Source organism: Motacilla alba, chromosome 7, assembly GCF_015832195.1.
Source record: "Motacilla alba alba isolate MOTALB_02 chromosome 7, Motacilla_alba_V1.0_pri, whole genome shotgun sequence".
Classification (NCBI taxonomy): Eukaryota; Metazoa; Chordata; class Aves; order Passeriformes; family Motacillidae; genus Motacilla; species Motacilla alba.
In genome coordinates this window covers 17,686,575-17,702,820 of record NC_052022.1, presented here as the reverse complement: position 1 = coordinate 17,702,820, position 16,246 = coordinate 17,686,575, and the positions used below count along the sequence as shown (strand labels likewise).

The 16,246-nt window shown below is 36.1% G+C and overlaps 1 protein-coding gene across 6 annotated transcripts in view; it reads left to right on the top strand.

Moving 5' to 3' along the window:
• The window catches only part of FIGN (fidgetin, microtubule severing factor), a 104,324-nt gene that overhangs the window by 8,034 nt on the left and 80,044 nt on the right, over positions 1-16,246 (top strand). Inside the window, exon 1 of one of the 6 annotated variants that reach the window (XM_038142305.1) lies at positions 2,591-3,601. The exons of the other annotated variants lie outside the window; for them this stretch is intronic. The gene's annotated coding sequence lies outside the window, so the exon portion shown is untranslated. Of the gene's footprint in view, positions 1-2,590; positions 3,602-16,246 lie in introns of those variants that run through there. 6 annotated transcript variants of the gene reach the window in all.

Sequence of the window (16,246 nt, the reverse complement as noted above, 5' to 3'; positions counted from 1 at the left end):
CAAACATATCATAACACTCAACTATCTCTTTAATCATATAAGCAACACTCCCTACTACAAAAGCTATTGTATTTGTACAATAGAAAGAAAGCCATACATTATTTGAATAATGGACTAAAACTTTGTTCTTTAAACCATTTTTCTGCAGAGGGGGAAAAAGTTTCACGTATCTTGGCTGTAATTAAAAATAATGCAGCTACAAATGACTGTCATGCCACTGGCTAATTTTTAATTTTTTTTCTATAATAGGCTATTAAGTGTATAGTCTGATATGCCATGAAATACTGAAATAGCAATTACCAGTCATTATTTAACTGTAACTGAGAAACTCTTTTCTCAGTTCTTTTATAGTGTAGCTACTGCTAGCATATTGTTAGTTAAATTTCAAATACCCTGAAAGGTATGTGGACAAAATGCTGAGATTATTTTGATGTGAATAAAAATTTTGGTGATGTGTGTTTTTGTTCCAGATTCCTTGAAATCACATATTACACGGACTTTCAGTTGTCCATTTTTAACCCTTCTGTATTCTACTTTTAATCTGTTCTGTACTCTTTGCTAAAGCATGTGGTTCACCTTCTGTAGATGAGTTGCTCAATGTATGAAGATGTATGCCACAATTTATTTTGTGTGATATATTAGAATGTATGCATGTGTCATGCTGGTTATAGATTGGTGATGATAATTTTTTTTGAGTAATATGTGTCTTATTTGCATTAGTACTTTAGCAATAAGAGCATACTGTGGTCAAACTTCATGAACTAAGATAGCGGTCTCACATCTAATTAAGCAGGATCTGAATGAATGATTTTCTGATACAGGTCACAATTGAACTTTTTGTTTCTCTTCTTCAGTGTGATAAAATGCTTGAGGGACACATGAAGGCATGTTTGCGTAACTCCTACTAATCTAAAGGGAATTTGTAAATGAATATTGAGAGGAGATGGGAGAAAGGACTGAACCTGGTGGGTCACAGAGGTTTGTGGCAGGAGTGTACCTTCATGTTTTCATTTAAGATGTTTTGGGGTTTTTTTTGCCTGATTTAGAATAACAGCTGTTTGCTTTTTAATATGTTAGGAATAACATCTCTATTTTCATCTGAGATGTTTTTTCCTTTTTGTCTCCTCCATTCTAGCATACAAGCAAGTCATTAATTAAAAAGCATTTATACAGTGAGTTTGAATTATTTTGTAATAAAACTTAAAACTGTAATGTTGCAAAGATATTCCTAGACAGTACAGCTGATTTTGTGCGCTTGTCTGCTGGAGACATGGTGAGGGGAAGAGCCAAAAATTACTTTATATTGCTGAACGACAGCAGAGGGTGGATGAGAATGATAAAATGATATGCAGAAATTATTAATCCATAACAATAACATCGATATTGACATCTAAAATATTATGAACTGATAGCCCTACTGTACAAACTGCTGTGATAGCTGTGCTTTTAGGTGAAAGGAGCCTTATGGCTCAGTGTGGTCATGTTGAAAGTATGAACCTACTCATCACAGATTCTGAGAAAGTGCAGGTTAACATCCTCTGTGTTCTTTAGATCTATCTGATTACTTCTGCCTCCTGTGTTGACACAGAGAAAGAAACAGCTAGATTCTATGCTGGAAGAATAAGGTTTGCAAGCACTGACTGATATTAGGTATCCCATTGTGATACCTAAACCAAATTTTAAAAAATCAAGCATCCTTTTCAAGTTAAACTTGAGAAACAGAGAAAGGAACAGCAAAGATGTTTCTGAACACATTTGAAGGAGCACCATTTACTTTCAAAAGAGATCTTTCCCATCACTTGTGGATAGCTCCACCATGAAGAGCAATATCAAAAGATCTCAGAAAAGTAACTATTCTTTTATGTCTTTGGGAACTCAGATGCTTACAAGATTGTTTCTGAGAAAGAAAAGAATTGATCCTATTTTCAGTCCCTTGTTGTTGGCATTTGTGGACCACATGACTAGATACAGTATTGTAGAAATATACTCTTAGTATGTGGATACAATTCTGTTTCCCCTTGCGGCTCTAAAATAACAGTGCAATGTGGCCATATGAAAAGTCAGTTTGGACAATGTTTTTATTAATTCTTTTTGCATTCTATGAAATTGTTTTATTTAATATACATATTGAGTTTGCTGAAGATCTTTAAGCTTAATAGATAGGTCATCTGCATTATTAAAGTAGAGAAATTAAAATAGTCTGTGTTGTTTTTTATAAAAATATAGACTTAACCAGTTCACAAATTATCACAGGTGGCTTTATCTCCATTCAGTCAGAGAACTGTTTGGTTTAAACATCATCAAATTTAAACCATAAACATTCTGTTATTTTTAATATGAAAGAAGACTATAAATTTATTAGCTCTTCAACTAAATGAACACTTGATTTACAAAATTAAGTGGTTTTGTGTTTACTGATGTTAGGTCTTTATATCATAAGGCTTTATATTAACTTCATAACTATAGTAGTACTGTATTGAGCATACAATAAATAAGCAGATATTTAATTTTAGAGATAATAATTTTTCATGTGTTCATAGAATTTCTGATAATTTTTTATTTCTTGCTCTTTGCCTTCAATAAAAGCAGTAATAAGTATATTTTGGAAACTATTCATGCTGCAATTAACCTTTCTTAATCATTGATTTTCATTTTGTTCTTTGACTTTCATTCATTGTATTTCATACTCATGTCCTATGTAGGCATTCTTTATACTACAGCACTGATTTATTTTTCCACTTTCAGTTTAAAAAACTTTAGTGGTAACATGAACTGTGATAGGTAACCATGGTCATCCCATCAAGCAATGTTATTCAGATTAATGCCAGTAAACCAAACCTAATGAGGAGTATGAGGCGCTTGTCATTATTCAGCCCCTAGCATTTGTCAGTGTGGCAGTCATATCAAAGGCACACCTTAACATGCAGAGAACATATTTGTTGAAACACATGGTTCAATAACTATAAGAAGCCTTTGTTTTTTAAAGTTAGATATAGGTAAAATATATCTCACTATGAGCTGTAGGTAAAATATATCTCATTGTGTGCTTATAGAGACTGTGAATAAACAGTGCCTTAATGCGTGACATTTTAAAAGTTCTCACTAGTAAGAAATATTCAGTTATAATTCAGTTATAGTGTGTTATCCATATGGTACATAATTGACAACTAGTATTTATTTATTACAAATTGACACTAGTATTTATTTGGAGTAATAATTTTCAGCGTTAATTAAGGAAAAATGTTTTGTTATTGAGTAATTAGCAAACACCACCCCACCCCCACTTCCCCAGGATGTCATCTGCTTAGAAATTGTAGAATTCACTACTTTCATTCATGACAGGCAAGTCCTTTTTGGCTAAAGTGACTGTTCCTCTCTGTTTCAGAGCATTACAACAGCTGCAGTTTGAGCTTGAAGGGTCTGAGTGGCTGAGATAACATCACAAACCGTATTGCATCTCAGAAAGTGTAATTCAACTTTCCATTTTTGAGTGCTTGGTTATCAGAAGCACTGAGTCCCTGCAATTTCTATTGACTTTGGATATGCAGGTGTGCAACAAATTTCAGAAGCTAGGTGTTATAAGGAATTTCCCCAGAAAATGGTAGGCATTTGCTTTATTTGTACTTCTTAAATGTTCCAGTCTCCCTCTTGAGATATTAATGCTGTATGATAGAAGAAACAGAGCTTTTCATTTTTCTTGGTGGTTGTAAAAACACATGTTAAATTCATCAGGACAAAAATATATGCATTAATAAAGGTATAAGGAAGGATTAATTTGTGATTTTGCTAAGAGGAAACTTTATACTGTTTCTTACTGTGTAGATGTTCCAAGGAACAAAATGCAGAATAGATGATGCTGTTCTAATTGCAAAATCTTCCTTAGTTATCTTCTCCCTCCTCCTGATCCTTCTCCCTTTCCCCTCCCCCTCATGGCTTTTTTAAACAATTATGGGCATTGTGCTCCTTAATGGTGCATAGTTACTGTAAAGATAGATGTCCTCTAATAATGAGTTTCTAATAATAATCAGAGGCACTTAGATTAAACTGGTTTTGTATAGAAACCTTACAGTATGAAAAAGTACACCTAAAATCCTGAGATATATTTACAGGAGCTAAGCCTATTTACAGAAAACTAACCCAGTTTGGTATCTGTACATGTGTGTGGGGTGGGGGCAGTGGGGGTGTATTGACTGTGTGTGCCTATGTTTTTGTCCACCTGCTTTAAAGACTTCAGAAGGGTTTTTTTTTCTTTTTTTTAGCACGAATTTCTATTTTGCTTTCTGATAACAGAATATGTTTTAAAATCACAACATACTAATTAGCTTCTGTGTTTACACTAGAAAGCTTGCATCCCTTCAAATGACTTTTACCCACACTCTTCTTTCGATCTGTTGCTTCCCCCACCTCCCATCCTCCTCCCCCACTCCCTGTGAGGTTTATTACATTAGATTTGTTGCTTTCTTCCTTTTTCCGAAGTTCTGAACGCAAACAAATGAAAGTGATAAGTACAGTATCAGATAATTGTTACTTGAAAGAGTTGTTGCTGCATTGGTTGGGAATACTATCTTTCCTAACAGGTACTGAATCAGCAAGGCTGTACAATAAAAAGAGCAAAAAAGTTTAACTTATTGTTTAGAAATACATATGCCATTTAAATGGAAACAAACCCCCAAATCTCCCACATACCTTTTGGGGTTTGGAGAACAAAAGCTTACTTGTATGCTCCAAATTCCCCTGGGCCTTAATTTGCAATACCATTATTTAAGCCTGGCTGATACAAACCCAATGCAGAGAAATAGAATCTCTCCTTCCTGGCTTTTCAAAGCCATTCTATGCCCTCTTCTCTCTGCCTACCCACATCCCCCAGCACCCCCCCTCTTCGTTCCCAGCCTCTTGGTCTTACCCTGGCACTGTGAAACTCTTTTGTATTTGAAATGTAGTAAACAGAAAAATAGTGAGTTTCTAAAACACAGAAAACTGCCATTCTGCATGATTTTACTGGCATCGCTACCAACACACATGTAATTCTATCTTCTGACTAAGAGCAAGGCTATAATCACTTTAATATCTATTGTGTCCTCTACCAGGTGACCTGTAGTAGTTTATTGTAAAGATAAGCACCCTGATACAATAAGTTATTTCTTCTCTAAGTCAGATCTTATAGAAAATACTAACCATAAAGTGAGGAGAAACTTGTGCCCACTTAACATGCTCCTGGGGTGCCAGGCTCTCTGGATTTCATTTCTTCGGTACACTGGCATTTTCGTATGCTCAGCTGAAGCTATTCTGGAACAGAACTGGTTTTGGGTGTAATCCCTAGCAGCTGAGAGTAAATACAGGCATCACTGTAGCTTGATGCAGCGTTGAGCACTACAGCTGTATTTATTTTGCTGCTAATAAAATGGCAGCCTACTTTGTCATTAAGAGGCTTGTCTTTTTGAAATAGCAATTGAGGTGTAATACTGAGTGTTTGAGTTAGTGGAAGGAGCTAAGAAATAGATGAGCTGCGTTCCTGACTGTGGGTGGAAGGATGGTGAGTAATACGTGTCTTGGCATGGCATTTGCCAAAAGCATTTTTTCTCTTCCCCCCACTATGCTGTTCTAGTTTTGAAAGGTGTAAGGTATTCTAATAAGCAAAGGGGGGGGGGGGGGGGGGAAGCAAAAGGGAAAAAAACTTTCAAACAACTCATTATAGCACATCTCAATGACTGTGCCTCACACTTAATTTAATTAGAAGACAACTGCACTGGAAAACTGGTCATTTTAGTCGTAGTTAACGACTGGTTCTCAACTACCCCCAGTCAGAACTGATTACATGCCACATTGTATAATGTAATTTCTACAAGAAAATTAAGTATAAATAGGTATTGTGTAGTTACAGTAATGAAGTTTTCATAAAAGGTATTAATTTATCATTTAACTATGATTTTAGAGGAGAAAGTAAATATTTTTCTTCTGGTGTTTCTTTTTTACTATATTAAACAGAAAAAATCCCCAGTATCAAATTGGGATATTTTCTAAATTTTTAAACAAAAAACTGACTGCATAGTTATGAATATGTTCATTATGTGGTAAGAAGGCACTGAAAGAAGTGAAACCTTGCATATGCATGTTTCTTATAGGATGACTATTTTCAGAAGGGATTGCTGTTATGTTGTAAAATAATTTACTAGTGTATGGTTTCTGAAATGGTGTGGGTAGTTCAATGCTGGATTTCAGGCAAGAAAGTTTCCTAGTTAGCTGTAGTAAGACTTGCTGTCAGCAGTAAGATAATAAGAATAAAAAAGAATATGTATTTAATGATAAAAATATGTATTTAATGATAAAAAATAATGATTTAAGGAAAAATATCCATTTGCATTTGTCCACCAAATTCCACTTGGTGATACGTTTGTTGGGCTGGGCTATTAAGTGCTCTGTGGACTGTGTTTCAACTAGTGTATGATTGACTAGGTATATTAGAGCTTTTTACTTACTGCCAATGCAAAATTTGACCCTAGTTTTACCCTGAGATGTTTTTGCCTTTAAAAATATTCACGCTTTGTGAGTAGTCTGGTGATAAAAAAAATTAATTGTTGTTATTTCTGGGGTGTGTCTTTATGTTATAGCAAGAGTAACTTACTGAATTGATGTTGAATAGACTTTATTTTCTAATGTTGATTCTAAAATTTAACTATGGGAATTGCTGTATCATCTCAAAATTTTAAATCTACATTTTATGCACTGTGCCAAAGCACCCATGAGCTCGTTAAGGAAAGACTTTTTCAATTATATCTTGTGTTTATGCATGTATTTATACTTGACAGAAATCCTTTAGAGGTTTGGTTTGCTGTATTAATGCTTACAGTGTATTAGAGCACATAAAATATGGTAGAGATGTCAGTAAAACCATGCAGAATAGCAGTTTTCTGTGTTTTAGAAGCTCACTGTTTTTCTGTTTACTACATTTCAAACACAGGAGTTTCACAGTGACAGGGTAAGACCAAGAGGCTGTACTTGCAGATCTAGTGCTGGTGGCTTCCACTGTATTTTAGTAGCTGCTGAACAGTTCCTTGGCTAGACATCCAGCCTCTAGAGGGCACAGCAGTAATCTCCTCTGCCAGACCCTCACCCACACAATCATCTGCACAAAGTTTTAATGCTGGCACCTACAAAGAGAATTCCACTTGTGTTGCACTTTAAAAAAAAAATCTCTGTATTCCTCATTTTCCTGGAGTTTTGATACAGTAAGTAATTTCCTTTTCTTTCCTTTTCTTTTTCCTTCTTTAATCTGGGAAATGTTTCTGTATTTGCTTTTTTTTTTTTTTCCCTGGTGGTGATATTTATTAAAGTAGACTCAAATCCATTATATTGCCGACTTGCAGATATTTCTTCACCTGGTACAAACATTTCTTTAGCTATACACTGCTCTTTGGTATAGTAAAGACTACAGAAGCCAATACAGAGCATTTGAGATTTCCACAATTAGATACTAGAATTCCTTATCTACTAAAATCTGGATAATAAATAATCCAGGTGAGATTAAAACCAGTTAATTGTATTCCAGTCACATAGGTTCAATGCTCAACCCTTTTGTGAGATGCCATATTACAACTTTTATTCTCCTACAGATTAATGTTACTAATGTTGATACTTATGTGAAGTCATTCTTGTTCTCCAGTTCACTGTGATTCTTTACTTTAGTATATCACTATTAGCAATCAGGTTTTCAATAATTCAAATTAATCTGATGGCCTGCTTTGAATTTTCCTTAGATGTCCTTATGAAGAACAAAAAAAAAAAGCATGTATTCCTGGATTTGACACCAGGAATAAAGACATGCCCCAATCTGTAGTTTAGTTTTGTTCTAAGACTTTCTGTTTAGGGAGAAATGCATATTGAAGAAAAATTTGTTGCAAAGTGTCATTAGCCACATAGACAACTTTTCTGTGTAGTGGTATAAGCTGGGCAATTTCTCCTTGAGAAATTACATAAATACATTGTTTTAGCTACATATTTAATGATGAGCAATAAAGCTTTACATCATTGTTGGGTTTCTACGTTTCTGTGCAACATAAAAATGGAGGAAGGTTGTGGACTTGTTTATTTTGTAGGTCACCTTGCTATGCTCAGTTCCCATTTCCTATGCTTTTCTTCAAAAATAATGAAAATAAAAGTTATTTGGTTTATGAAGTGTATAGAATCTGCTTTATGGGTGGTACTAGACCAGATTTTATTGGGGAATTTTGACAACATCCTGTGAACAGTTTGGAAAATTTAGGTAGTATTTTGCCACATGGAAGCAATCCCATTTCTGAAGTTTTTCATTGCTTTAAAATGTCAAAGAGTTTTTGTTAGTCTGAGAATAATGATAATTTATGGAGATGCAGGGGAATAATTTCCAAGGTAGAGCACAATCTGTGGAAGTGCCATGTCAAACTTTTATGTCTCCATCACCTGTGACCAACAGACAGTTGACTTAGTGGAGAAATAACTGTGACATTGTTTTGTGATTCATCTAATCCACTTTTTCCCAGGAGGCTCAGACCGTCGCTAGTGTGTCACTTCAGCCTTGGCACAAACCCAGATTTGCAAACTTGGTTCTTCATTCTACGCTGTGGGGTGGAGCTCTGCAGTAAGACTGCCCAACATACTAAAACCTCAACGAAAAAAGGAAGTGTAGCACTTGGAGGGAGTCATGGTCAACTCCTTTACAAGCCTGATCTCTGCAGGGTTAGGTGTACCCTTACAATAAGCTTGCGCTGTCATGGAAATATAGTTAGGGTATCTGTTCAGTTTTAAATAACCAATTTTTTTGATGACATTGTTGTTTACAGTCAGACATTGGCCCTGCTGTTCTGTCTGAGAGGGAGCATTCTTTTTTTGATAACTGCCAGTAGAGGATTGGTATCATCCAAGTATATCCCTTACTTTTGTCCTCCAAACCCAAATATCCTTAGCCTTTCTCTTCCACCCTGTCAAATCCTTAGCTTTTACAGATTGTTCTAAAAGCCAACACAAAATCAGGCTGTATTGAAGTGAGTGGGGGGTGGGGGGGGGGGGGGCAGCAAGCAAGTCCTAGAGCCACAAATGTCCCCATAAGGGACACAGTGCCTGGGTACCAATGGGATGCATGATGGAGAGGCTCTGTCCACATCACCTGTGGCATTGTGGTGGCAGGCAGAGCTAACTGAGTCTTGGATGGTTCAAAATAGCAGGAACAAAGGAATATGATGTGAATGTATTGATACAGTTTATAGGATTTAAAACAAAAAAAAAGTTTTATTGGGAAAACAATTCAAAGTCAATTTTCATGGGGAATATTAAAGCACCAAATAAGTCCAATGTAAGCTAAATGACAGGTCACTGACTTTGGTTACTGGAAGTGTATGTGTCATGTCTTTTGTCTGAATTTAGAAAAATGTGAATTTTGTCCTTGTGGTGGAACATTGTACCCCTTAAACATAGGACAGGGGAGAAGAACAGCAAAGGATTTTTTTTTTCACTCCTGAACAAATGAAAGCATGAGCAAAGCCACCTTGATTTTAAAATTCAGGGTCCAAATCTGTCTTTAAATCATTTTTAATAGACACGAAGTTATAAATCATCCAAGCAATTACATGAGCACAAAAGGAGTGGGGCCTAGCCTCAGCTTCAGCCCCAGATGTTTCTTGACTACAATAATGGCCCAGCCCAGATATTTACAGCTTAATTTCTGGTCATGTGCACTTGTCCATAAATGGTTCCTTTTTCATTTCCAGTTCAACAACTGTACAACTTATAGTAGAACATGATTCCAATTTGAATGATGGCAAATTGTGGATAGAGACAATTTACCTTTGGAAACTTTCAAGTCCATTTCCAATATTTAAAATGTAAGGTAACTCTTGAACAGAGAATGGTAGATTGGCCCCTTTTCAAATGTTGCGTTCTTCATTTTTTTGTCTAGTATTGCATATAAAATCTGTTTTTATCCATTCCAGTATTTTAATTTTTTGTTTAGCTTTATTGCAGTTCTGAGCAGAGACTTTTTTTCCCCTCCTTTTAATGTTATGCCATCTAGCATGACTTGCATTGTGAACCGGTGCATCTAACCTCACTGCTCTCTCCATTCCTGTCCTGCTTACTGCTCCTCCCAAACAGCCCAATGCTTGAAACTAAACAAATTGAAAATAATGATTGGTAACCATCTGCTGTGCTGAAATTCCACGTACAGCAGTTAACTCCATTTTACAAAACAACTTCAATCTAGTGAATTACAGTGCAGTTCTTGGTGGCAGCAGACAGCAACAAGCAGTTTCGAGTTCCTCTAGACAAAGCAGTTAACATAGGGAGCATTATGCAGAGTCATTTGGTGGTGTTGGGATGGTGTGGGGATACTTGTGCCATCAGACAGTTCAGTGTAATGCATTTGAAACTAGAGGGAGTCTGACCACAGCCTAATTGTTTCATCTGATTAAAAAAGAGGCTGGTCCATAAAACTGTGCTGACAGGCGATCTTGCAAATCTGTACCCTTTAGTTTGGTTTTCTGTTTCTGCAGCTGAGCGCAATACTATGAGGAATTTGTTTGGCTTTCAGTCATTTCCATGTGACTTTTGGAGTGCCCAATGAAAACCTCAACCAAAAATTAGGTTGTATATTTGGTCAAAGTATATTGAAGAAAAATAATTAATCATAGGTTTTCTATTGGAGAAACTTTATAGATACAGAACTGTAACAAGAAGCACTCTAAAAAGTGATGGACTGCCAATCAGCAGGCATTCAAATAAATTCAGACTATGATGTAATATTAAAATAAGCACCATTATTATCTGTGTTTTTAATTCAATTTCAATTACTTGAGTTTAGGTTTTGATTGTGTGTAAAGAAAGTTGCTTAAAATGGGCAGTATTTTGAGTTCAAAGGACCCATACAGTTCATAAATTCTCTGGTGTCTACTGGATTTTTCATCAGGGAGACTTCCAATAAAAATGATCTATTTTAGAAATAATATTGTTTAGTAGGTTGAAATGTGGTGTAATAAAATTAGACCTTCAGTCTTCTAAAGTTACTACTTAGATGGCACCCTTGGGATGGTAAAATGGCTGTATAAGCAGATGAATCAGACAGTTTCACTGATGGATACATTTGTCAGTCTCCGTTACAAATATAATATATTCTTATATCTGTAATCCTGACACTGTTACATCCAAATGAAATCAACATGAGGTTGTCATCTTTAAGCAAATATGTTAAGTGTTGTCTTTTGTGCTTTGGATTTGAAAGAAAGGGACCCAAGGGAGCCAGCATCATGCAAATGGAACAAATCCCATTTCTTCTGAGCTGTGCTGTTTCCCCCTTCATGGCAGCTGGCTGTGTTATCTTTGTGTGTTTCTCTGAGTGCTGACAATTCTTTCAGTGATCTAAGTTAGGGCACATTAGAAAGTGGAAGCAGCTGTCTGTCGTTATACTGAGAGACGTGTTTGCTCTACTGCAAAGATGAAGGACCATGAATCCTTGACACACTCTCTCCCCCCTCCCCCTTTACTTTCCAACATGATCAACATTCAGACGCACAGATTGTCTGCTTGGACAGTTTTTTGTTCTGACTGACAGCATCTGGCATAGACAAATTTAAAAATACATAGCATGCCATGCTTGGAATTGGAACATCCCTTCTTTATTAATCTTCTCATTTAAACCATTCATTTACATTTCAAGAAAGGTTACAGCTTGATGTGGTTGAAACATTTATTTTAAATGAATAACCTCCTAATGAAATATCTTGAATGAGCACCAAATAGTCAGTGTTTATTAAAAATTACACCTGATTAGTATGGCCTTGGAACTGTAGTGAAGATATAAATTTCCCCATTGTCTCAATCCATAATAAAGAGGAAAAAAAAGATAAAATGTTTAGCATGTATAGGGGTAATCCTTTTTTTTTTTTTTAAACCACAGAGCTAAATAAGAGTAGTGTTTTCACTTGCAACCCCCCATCATTTTCAAGAGTACTGTGTTATAAAGCAGTAGCCTTTAAAATGCTGTTTCTCTAATTACATCTGGTTTTGCTGGAAAATACATTTAGAGGAAATGCCTAAATAGAGCATTGTTTTGTTTTTTTTTCTGCTAACACATTTATGATTTGAGAGACAAGATGCTTTCTGATTTGATATAATCTGAAATCCTGTATAATTTTTTTTTCTACTGGGAAGTATTCACATATTTGCATACAGTACTTTACTAGTAAAATAGAACTGAAATGGTGGACCACCCACTAAAATGTTTATGCACGTGCACATATGCACACGTACATTCTGTGCACTCTCATCTTCATGATCCAGGTTAGCAATGCAGACATGCTTGTCTAGCATTTATGTAAAAATAATATGAAAATTGGCTATACCACTCAGAATATGGACTTGAGTCCATGAAGGGAGGGGGAAAAAACCTCTTCTTGTACTAGGCATTTAAGATGCTTTATTGGATTGCAGCTTTAACCATTTGCTGTACATTAAAAAAAAAAAATCTTACAGGAGGACCTGTGGGGGGTGAGGGGGAAAACCAGTATTATAATAAAATAGAGGACTGTTCAAGTGCTTGGCAGTAAATATGTAAAACAAGTATCCTGGCTTATTTGGAAAGGAAAGAGAAGCTGTAGCAGACAGGCTCAATTAACAATTGTAAGCAGGAGAGGACTTGTATTCCTTCGGTAAATGTAGGAGAGGTCATTTGCTTTAGGATAAAATCTGACAAATTTCAGATATAGACATAAAGGCTGGAATAAATATGACAAAAGATTTTCAGTTGCACATCAAGCATTTTGTATTTGCAGTGGCCATTTACATTTTTTCTCAGTGAATAGATTTCTTTTTTATTAATGTTTTCCTGAATAATGTGTTCTTAAATTAATTGACTGTGAAACGAGCATTTTGGGACAATAGGAATTTTAATACAAGCTGGAAATATAATTTTGCTTTTTAAAAAATTCTTTTAGTAATGCCTAATTTATTTTTCTGTTTCTGAAGGAAGCGCTAAGATGATAAGTTTTCAGCGCAGTTTTTACTATGCTAGTTATGTGTTGTCTGAGAAGTGAAATCAAATTTTATTTTAAATGAAATCACAGTTTTTCTCCCACAAACTGTTCCATTTATGTGATAAATTTCTATTATTTATTTATTTATTTAATGACTAGTTATAAAGGCTTGTACAGATATGCATCTGTAAGCAAACTGGGAATAGGTTAGAGAACACAATTCCCTGGTGTAAAAGGCAAGGTTTAGCAGTAATGCTTTTAATCTGGACTTGTAGAGGATTCAGGAGCATCCATAGATCTGCTTCAGTAATTACCATACCCCAAGTGGCACTGGAAGAGACATTTGCCTAAAAACTTGATGTCTTCATTACACTGTTTACATTTTAATTAGAAACATGAAAATTAGTGATTCATATGGACAACTATAGTTTAAGTGGGTTTGCTCACCATCCAATAAATCAGAGGGGAAAAAAAGGAGGGGGGTGGGAGAAAAAAGGCAACCCTATAACCTGCATCTGCGAGCAGCAAACCCTCCCAAACCTTACAGTTGTAATAAACAGTTTACTAGGAATCATTCATGGGAATAATGTGTTGATATTAGAAGCTGGTTAAAATGTGGTTTGTATTTTATCAGGGAGGAAATTTTTATGTAAATTAGAGACTGTTATTTTAAAGGTAATGCTAATTGCACTCGGTGTTACATGTATGTGATTGGGGTGTGTGTAGGATACATATATGTAGCTTCTGTGTGTACATAAGTACGTACATAGTAGCTATATTAAGGACAAGAATTGGTGGAGGAATATTTTGTCAGTGCTGAGCACTACATATGGTTGCAGAGCAGCCAGTTTAGCCCGTTTCAGTATGTCTCCATAAATACATGTAAACGTTAGTATAGCTGCACAGAGAGATGCACACATGCAAATACACGTGTGTGCATGCACAGAGCAAGTAAGGAGATGTGGATAATTTGCCCCTGAATTTTGCATGTACCTGTCAGCACCAGTGGCCTAAAACCATTCCATCCAGGAGTGATGGGGAGAAGCAGCGGTGCCTGTCAGTGTCCCTGCCTGAGTCAGCAGCATGTCCACTGCCTGTGCCGGGCGACAGTCACTCATCCAGCCCTGCCCTCCCCGGGGGCCGCCGGCCTCCTCCGCACCAAGGAGAATGACCCCTCTGTCTGGCACGCTCAAGATCCCGAATTGCACCGCATCGGTGTGCGAGTTCAAATCCCTACTCCTGAAGGCAGAGCTGGGATTCTAGCTAATGACTCAGAGATACAGAGGGTCAATGCACTGGTGATCTGGAGTACTGAGCCATTGCACCAGCTTAGTTGTACATTTTTTTCCCCCCCTCCTTCCATAACTTACTGTCTTACTCTCCACATTTCTGTCCCCATTCCCTTACGATAAAAGTGATGATACGCAAAATTATGTTTCTTCTTTTAAGAATACTTAATGGGTTGTGTTCCTTCAGATTTCAGTTTGATCCACTCGATTTAAAAAAAAAAAAATTGTTTTGTTTGTGGGGACATGGGAGAATTGTTTTCTACACTATGAACTTTGTGTAACGTTAGTTCCATATAGACTGTTTTGGATATAATGCAAATAATACATGGATAGTCAATTTTTTTTTTTGAATGGGAGAGCAAGCCTCAATAGTAATAAGTAAAAACTTGATGGTTTAATATTAATGGGTTTTTTTCTTCAACCAAAAATAAGGTTGTTTCCTTCTCCGTTGCTTTTTTGTTGGATTTCTTTTTGTTGGAATCCTTAAAATTTTAAGACAATCTTTTCCTCTAATTGTCACTGCATTCTGTTATTTTGTTTATACATATAAATTTACATGTATATGTTATATTTTTTCCTGTGTACCTCAGGTTTTTAGACATGGCATGATATACCTCAGAATAAGCATTTTATAAAGATGTTTTGCATTTACCAGTATGATTTTTGTTCCTTCATCATTCAAGTGGTGTTTTTGAGCCACAGAATAAGTAAACCCAGGTATGCCTTGTGGCTATTTCAATGCTTTATGTAAGCGTTTCACATGCCAAAAATACACAATAGTGTCTATTTTTTTTGCATTTGTTTTACTGTTAAAATAATGTTTCAGTTTATGTCAAACAGTTTCATTTGATGTAAAGGTTTGTTTTCCTTTTTCTTAATTTTTTTTGAATGACTTTAGCATTGTCTCTAATTTGTTGTAATTTGGAAGCACTGCAATGAAGTAACTTGGGTGCACACTTTGTAGTGCGATTGACTTAGTGACAGTGCTATGTCTTCATTTGTTCTGGTTTTTCTTTTCTTTTTTTCATTTCCTTTTTAAACACATCTCTTTGGGTCTAGGCATGCTATAAATGTGACTGAACAGAACTGTTAACATCTGCAGAGACAGAAACATGCTGCCTGCTTGTACGTACTGCAAAATTCTAATAGTTTTGTGCTATCTGTTAAATTCAGCGTGCTTTTTGCATTGTGGCACAGAACAGTTGTGCTGTGAGGGAAGCTGGCTGCCTGCCAGCCATCGACTATGAAATCCCGGGTACCTGAGAGCTTATCAGTTCTTTTGATTTGTAAAAGAAAAAGTGATGAAAATGTTGGTAAACTGCCATGAAGGTTTAAGGCTGCTGGAATAAGGAGCCGTGTAATCAGATTGGAAAATGGAGCTTGAGATTCTCTGCATGTGAAGCAGTCGCCTGTGGACCTACCGAGATGCTGTGCAAGTGCCTGAGCTGACCACTTTGTTAGCAAATCAGCTTGTTTGCTGCAGCAGCAGGGTAGAATAGGCTCGTCCTTGTGATGGTATGTAACACAAGTAATATCTCTTGCTTTGCACAATGTAATCAGCTTGCAATTAGCTCACTCTACATTAACCTTCTTGATATTTTTCCCTTTCGTAAGACTGTGCACTTTAAACAATTAACTATAGAAAGTAATCCTTCAAGCAAATCAAAGCAATCCTTTAATTTTATCACCCTGCTGAAAAAGTATCAGGTGGTCAACTGGTCTTCATCAGCTGCTGGAAATTCTCAGGCTCACTGTAGCGTGGAGAGGTTCTTTAACCCATTCACATTTAGAAAAATGTCAAGATTTTATATTTCTCACATAATATAATGCTGCATCGTGAAACTGCAATTGGAATTGTTTTAATGAAAAACCTTGGGAGAGCCCTTCCATATACAGACAGCTTTTATGCTTCTGTTTGTTTAGGTATTTCCATACACTACCTCTCAGAAAGCTTTGATGACA